The sequence below is a fragment of the Crocuta crocuta genome, unplaced genomic scaffold (assembly GCF_008692635.1).
Source record: "Crocuta crocuta isolate KB4526 unplaced genomic scaffold, BGI_CrCroc_1.0 scaffold224, whole genome shotgun sequence".
NCBI lineage: Eukaryota > Metazoa > Chordata > Mammalia > Carnivora > Hyaenidae > Crocuta > Crocuta crocuta.
In genome coordinates, this window is record NW_027529545.1 from 1,656,172 (window position 1) to 1,663,949 (window position 7,778).

Consider the following 7,778-nt stretch of genomic DNA (forward strand, 5'->3'; position numbering starts at 1 on the left):
GCTGGGGCCGCGGGCCCCTCGGCCCGCCTGCCGCCCACGCCTGCTCTCAGCCCTTCCAGAAGCTGCCTGTTGGGTGGCGCTCCTTCCTCAGAAGCCCCTTCTCGGGACCCCTGGTCCCGGCAGCTGCCCGGCGGCAGCGCTCCTTCCTGCGCAGGTACCGACTTGGCTAAATGCATTTAAAGTTCTTGATACACTTGCAAATTGCATTCCAGAGGAGTTCTTAGGATTTACCCTCTTCGCCCCGGTTAGGTGTGAAAATACTTCTAGAAAACTCTCCCACACAATTGAACTCATCAACGGTCTTTTACGGATTCTTACATTCAACTCTTGGATTCTGTGGTTTCCAAACGCAGGTGGAAATTGAGGGGGTGCGACAGAGCCGGTGGGGCCCGCAAGGCCTCAGCCAGGCATCGTCGGGGCCCTTACAGTTCAAGTTTGCCAAGCTCGATCTAGATTTTTGAAAATATTGCAATTGCGCCTGACTCGCTCTAGTTCGTACGTTTCCAGAGTTACTTTTCAGGAGCTGTTCTTACGGTCCAGTCTAACACTCACAGTGTCTTTTGGAGACGTTTTCTTTTTTATGGATTATGTGTGTCAAAGGGCATCACTTCTTTCTTCTTCTTCTTCTTCTTTTTTTTTTTGGAAGAAATTTGCTCTTGCTCTTATGAATAATGCTGTATTTTGGTTTTCTAACCTATTTATTTTTATGTCTTATTTTCTTCTAAATACTTGGACTTAAAAACCCATTTCCTAACACCTTAACGGTTATTTTTATTTATTTATTTCAATTCAAGTTAGTTAACATGCAGTGTAGTGTTGGTTTCAGGAGTAGAACCCAGTGATTCATCACTTACATACAACACCCAGTGCTCATCCCAACAAGCGCCCTCCTCAATGCCCATCACCCGTGTAGCCCATCCCCCCACCCAGCTCCCCTCCAGCAGCCCTCAGTTTGTTCTTTGCCTCCCTCTCTGCTTTTGTCTTATTTTCCCTTCCCTTCCCCAATGTTCATCTGTTGTGTTTCTCACATTCCACATAGGGTTGGAATTGCATGTTTGTCTTTCTCTGACTGATTTATTTCGCTTAGCATAACACCCTCCAGTTCCATTCACGTTGTTGCAAATGGCAGGATTTCGTTCTTTTTATCGCTGAGTAATACTCCGTTGTATATATAAGCCACGTCTTCTTTGTCCATTCATCTGTAAATGGACACTTGGACTCCTTCCATAGTTTGGGTATTGTTGATAGCGCTGCTATAAACACTGGGGTGCATGTGCCCCTTCGAATCAGCATTTTTGTATCCTTTGGATAAATACCTACTAGTGCAATTGCTGGGCCGTAGCGTAGTTCTATTTTTGATTTTTTGAGGAACCTCCATACTGTTTTATAGAGTGGCTGCACCAGTCTGCATTCCCAGCAACAGTGCAAAAGTGTTCCCCTTTCTCCACATCCTTGCTAATAATATCTGTTGTTTCCTGAGTTGTTAATATTAGCCATTCTGACCGGCATCAGGTGGTACCTCATTGCAGTTTTGATTAGTATTTCCCTGATGAGTGATGTTGAGCATCTTTTCATGTGCCTATTGGCCATCCGGATGTCTTCTTTGGAAAAGTGTCTATGCCTGTCTTCTGCCCCTTTCTTCCCTGGATTTTTTGTTTCTTTGGGTATTGAGTTTGTTAAGTTCTTTATAGATCTTGGCTACTAACCTTTTCATGTCATTTGCAAATATCTTCTTCCATTCTGTCAGTTGCCTTTTAGTTTTGTTGATTGATTCGTTCACTGTACAGAGCTCTTTTATCTTGATGAGGTCCCAATAGTTCATTTTTGCTTTTGTTTCCCTCGCCTCCAAAGACGTGTTGAGTAAGTTGCTGCGGCCAAGGTCAAAGAGCTTGCTGCCTGTTTTCTTCTGTAGAATTTTGATGGTTTCCTGTCTCCTGTTTAGGTCTTTTATCCATTTTGAATTTATTTTTGTGCGTGGTGTAAGAAGGTGGTCCAGGGTCATTGTTCTGCATGTTGCTGTCCAGTTCTCCCAGCACCGTTTGCTGAAAAGACTCTTTTTTCCATTGGATACTCTTTCCCGCTTTGTCCAAGATTAGTTGGCCTTATATTTGTGGCTCCATTTCTGAGGTCTCTGTTCTGTTCATGTATGTGTCTGTTTTTGTGCCAGTACCATGCTGTCTTGATGATGACAGCTGTGTAATACAGCTTGAAGTCCAGAATTATGATGCCTCCTGCTTTGGTTTTCTTTTTCAACATTCCTTTGGCTATTCGGGGTCTTTTGTGATTCCATACAAATTTTAAGATTGTTCTAGCTCTGAGAAGAATGCTAGTGTTATTTTGATAGGGATTGCATTGGGTGTGTAGATTGCTTTGGGTAGTATCGACATTTTAACAATATTTGTTCTTTCAATCCATGAGCATGGAATGTTTGTCCATTTCTTTGTGTGTCTTCTTCAATTTCTTTCATAAGATTTCTATAGTTTTGGGGGTACAGTTCTTTTACCTCTTTGGTTAGGTTTATTCCTATGTATCTTTTGGTTTTTGGTGCACTCATAAATGGGATCGATTCCTTGATATCTCTTTCTGTTGCCTCAGTATTGGTGTGTAGAAATATAACTGATTTCTGTACATTGATTTTATATCCTGCGACTTTGCTGAATTCATGGATCAGCTCTAGCAGTATTTTGGTGGAGTCTTTCATGTTTTCCACATAGACTATCGTGTCATCTGTGAAGAGTGAAAGTTTGAATACTTCCTTGCAAACCTGTATGCCTTTTATTTCTGTGTGTTGTGTGACTGCTGAGGCTAGGACTTCGAGTACTATGTTGAACAACAGTGNCTGTCTCTCTCTCTCTCTCTCAGAAATAAATAAAACATTTTTTTAAAAATTAAAAAAAAAAAGAAAGTCGGGATAGAAGGATCAATTCTCCACATCATAAAAGCCAGATATGAAAGGCCCACAGCTAATGTCATCCTCAGTGAGGAAAACCTGAGATCGGGAACACGACAGGGATGTTCACTCTCACCCCTGTTGTTCATCATAGGAAGTCCTAGCCTCAGCCATCAGACAACACAAAGAAATAAGAGGCATCCACACTGGCGAGGAGGAAGTTAAACTTTCAGTCTTCACAGATGACATATAACCATTAACGTCGGTATCATTATTTTTCAGCCAAGCAACCCCCATTTCTCTGAAAACCACGATACTAACTCTTCGACCCGCAGCATAGCACTGGGTTTAACAACCAAAAGGCATGAACACGTCAAAGCGCAATTAAAAAGAAAAACAAACAAACAAACACCCCTCCTCTTCCACCACCATAGCCGCTTGCCGTAATCATTTCGGAGGGTGTTTTCCTCTGGTCTCTCTCTGAGGCTCATGTGTTTCAAGGGTCACTTGAAGTCCCTCTCTCCTCTGAGATTTAAATCTAATTTACCTGAGCCCCCTTTTCTGCACCTGTTGGGGAATCTAATCCCCTGCTCCAAGTTCCTGTGACTCCGAGGGAACTTTTATTGTCTTGTCTGTATCAATTTCTTCTCTCATTGCCTTCCTCTCCTTAACCTTCCTCTCTTCTTCTTCTTTTTTTTTTNCAGCAGCTCTGTTTTTTTGTTTCCCTGATGTCTTTCCTTCTCCTGACCTGTTTTCTGTTTAATAAGACAAGAAGAATGGAGGGGAAAAACATGCTTTCTTCAAAGATGAGATTCTGAAATCCCTGACACTGAGGCGGTAGATTTAAAAAGATCTTTCCAGAGATGAAAGTGTGATTGTATGTTGTGTCTCATGCTGTTGCCCGCTGAGTTTTCTCTTTCTTAAACAATTCTCCATGTCTTACCTATAGTTCAGTAGAAGCATTTTTCATCCAACCCGCTTCTGCTTTTCGGTTATAAAAGAAGATGATGGCGTTGGCTTGTTTTAGAACTGTTTTTAAATATCTTAAAGAAAGTTTTGAAATACTAAATGGGACATCAGAACCTTAAGCTGAGTTCATTTACTGCTGCATAATGACAAAGCTTGGTAGTTTCAAACAACAGTCCCTCCTCACCGCCCCCTTATTGCCTAGCCTGAGCTAGGCGATTCTGCCCCATGAGGCTGTAGCCCTCCTGTGGTGGCATTCAGCTGGGAGCTCGCCTGGGGTGGGAACATCCGAGATGGCTTCACTCAAGACATGGCACTGCCGATGGGGCACCGGCTATGTCTGGGGACTGGCAGGGCCCCTGTCCCTAGCAGACTTTCAACATGGTGACTTAGGGCACCCAGAGCAAAGCAAAAGCCACCGAGCATCTTTGGTCATATTCTGCTATCGAAGCAAGTCACTTCGATATGGCTACTCCATATTCAAGGGGGGAGAAAACAAACTCCATGTCTTGACGGAGAGAGCAGAATGCAACACGGTGAGGGGAAGACTCTTTGGCGGCCACATTTGAGGATAATCTACCAGAACCTAATGTAAGCCCCAGTGCTTACATTCAGGAAAACAGCGCACTAGATACTGAAAATTTACGTATCTGGTATTTACAGTGCCGTAGGGACAACAAGGATAAATAAATGTCTAACACATCGATTGGGAAAGGGACAGATAATAAACAGGGTAGGCCTTTTGGCCATACAGTCTCTGCTGCAAACCAACCTCTGCTACTAGAGTGTGAAGGCAGCCACGGACAATGTATAAAATTAGGCAGGGTCGGGTTGGCGGACAGGATTTGTCCTGTGGGCTGTACCTTGGAGCCCCTGAGTCTAGAGAAATAGTGCTTTTTCTGTATTCTAAAGGAGTTTAAGGGGCACCTGGCTGACTCCATCAATAGAGCGTGTGACTCCTAATCTCAGGGTCATGAGTTCAAGCCCCACATGGGGCATGGAGCCTCCTTAAAAAAAAATTAAAATAAAAACAAAAAAGTAAAGGAATTTAAAATTAACCATGTAGGAAGGAGATTTCAGATTCTAATAATACCCACATAAACTATCTGAAACCAACTGAAGTTAATATAATAACCAACATGTAGTGAGCCTGAACTTGTTATTTTTGTACCGATAACATCACCCCATGCTAATAGCGTTACACACCGTGTGTGGAACCTTTTATTACTTGCAAGTGGTGCATGGCGGCACGTCCTTTCACCTGACTTGATCACCACTACCTTTTCCATTCCACAGACTCACTCCGTGTCCTCAGAGAAAGGCCCTTCGATCCTGTGAGATCCTGTTTGGTAAGCAAAAGGCAAACAGTGGGATAGTTGCTATTTTCAAACTACACTTCCTGGCTTTATGTTCTCACGACTCCACATATTTGAGTTCTTTGGTTCTTAATAATGAAGCGATAGGCAAGGCATGATTTCAAAACCGTGTTGACCACTTTTGTAGTGAATGATGTTTTTGACTTCTGCGCTTTTCTGTACACCGTCGCCATCTCATCTTTTATCTGTGACACCTGAGTGATTTATGAGGTCATTGTGTGTTGTTTTGTTCATATGCACACATGTCCATGTGTGGGTGGAAATTGCAGAGAGTCTTTCATCAGCATGCATGCCATTTAAAAGGGCAAGAGCGGGGGCCACCTGCATGGCTCAGTTAAGCGTCGGACTCTTGATTTCGGCTCAGGTCATGATCTCACGGTTCATTGGTTTGAGCCCCACATCGGGCTCTGTGCTGGCAGCGTGGAACTTGCTTGGGATTGTCTCTCTCTCTCTCTGCCCCTCCCCTGCTCATACACACACACTCTCTCAAAATAAATAAATAAACTTAAAATAAAAGTACAAGAGGGGTCGCCTGACTGGCTCAGTCGGTGGGATCATGTGACTGTTGGTCTCGGGGTTGTGAGTTCAAGCCCCACACTTGGTGTGGAGATGACCTAAAAAATAAATAAAGTCTTGAAAAGTACACGAGGTCCCAGGGAAAATCATTTCCATCCACAGCACCAAAGATACTATTTTACATACATTTTTATGTACACACATTATATAAATCAAATATCTCATTCTTTTCCTCGCTACAATATGGCTTACATTAAATCCACAGAGACGTATTCCTTTTTTGAAATTCAAATAGGGAAGCTAAGAATATGCAATCTATTAAAAAGCAAATATTGTAAATGTTTCTCAAAACTGTAGTAATATTATTGCCCTTTACAGCTCTCAGATATTATACTGCAGTTTTGCTTAGTATAGTTTTTTCTTTTCTTTTTTTTTTTTAAGTTTACCTCCTCCCCCCGCCCCCCGTAAACTCTACACCCAATGTGGGGCCCAAACCCATGACCCTGAGATCGAGAGTCACATGCCCCACTGACTGAGCCAGCCAGGCCAGACGCTCTTTGCATAGTTTATTTTCTGCCTGCAAATGAGATACCAGAATAGAAAAGCTCTTCCTTCCCACTGGGGTTCATTTTCTCAGGTACTGACTGACAGCCTGGAAGAGCTAATGGGAAAAACGTGGTCTTTTGTGGCTGTGTTGTGGTCTTTGCCAGCTTGCCACCTGGGCCAGGCATCACCACCATCCCCGGGGCCACAGCCCCAGGCTGCAGGGGAAGGGGCTTCGGGTACAGTTGGAAAGTGAGAAAGCCCCACTTGCCTACAGCCTTGCTTTGTACTGAGTGCCTGTCTGTGGAGCTAGTTGCTGATTAAAACAGCGACGGCCATTGGCCATGGCCATCTGATGGCCATCAGATGGCTTTACGCAGACCGCAGGTAAAGTGCTTTGGACTGCAAGTGTATACATCCCTAGAATAGCACTTACTGCCTGGGCTCCTCCTACCCCTGCGCAGAAAGTTCCTTCTCTCAGCTCCTCTGCCCACCGGGAGTCTCTCCAGGAACTGCCTCAGAAGTGAAATAAACATAAATAGAATCCCTTCCTAACACCTTCCTTGGGACGTGGGTTTTGCCTTCCTCTTCAGCCCTTTCCAGCCCATACTTCCTTTTTATTATCCTTTCCTTTTGTGATTTTTCCCTTCAACCCTGAGCACTTAGCCTGAAGGCTGGCTCTTCCCCTCCAGCTCTGTGGGACCAGGCTTCTAGAAGCCAGCACAGAGCCTGGGTCTCTGGGAGGAGCCATTTTTCTTTTATGCTTCCTTAAGGAAGATCATTCCACAGCTATGCACAGACTTTCTTCTGGTTCATCCACCAGCCGGCTGACTGGCACTTTTTAAATACATATGAAGTTTCCATGCATTAGGTTAGTTTCTCTAAGCTTCCTTTTGGAACCGTCTCCTTCGATTCTTGTCCTATTTCCTTTTCCGCCATCTGTTAAACTATCTTTTTTAGAGATACCGAAATTGAGACATTAAACACGTTTGTGAGGCTGCCGGCTGATGTCGGAGATTTAAGTCTTGAGAGGGCAGTCGGGGACCCACTCTGAAACAGAATCCCCTTTTTCCTATTTTCCAAAAGGCCCACAGTAGTTTGAAAGCGCCAGTAATGCGTTTTTTTAAGATTTAGAAATGACAGTTATTTCATTTTGATTTCCTAGATTACTGTGTAAATTGCCACCTCATAAGGATCTGGGCTTCGGCAGGTGCAAAATGAACACTTTACAACATGCCATTTGCTTTTCAGCCTAGCTGCCTTCCTAGAAACTTCTGCATGCTTTTCTTGAGCACATCGCAGTACTTATTTTTGAGAGGTGATTCTTCCAATAGACTGTCCGGTCCTTCCAAACTGATGATTTTATCTTTAACATCTCATTGTCAACATTAATCTTAAGAAGGATATTCTTTTCCCGTGCATATTTTCCTGCTTCCCAGATTTTCTAAGTGAACCAAATCTAGTATCTTTTCCTGTGATGCGCTGCA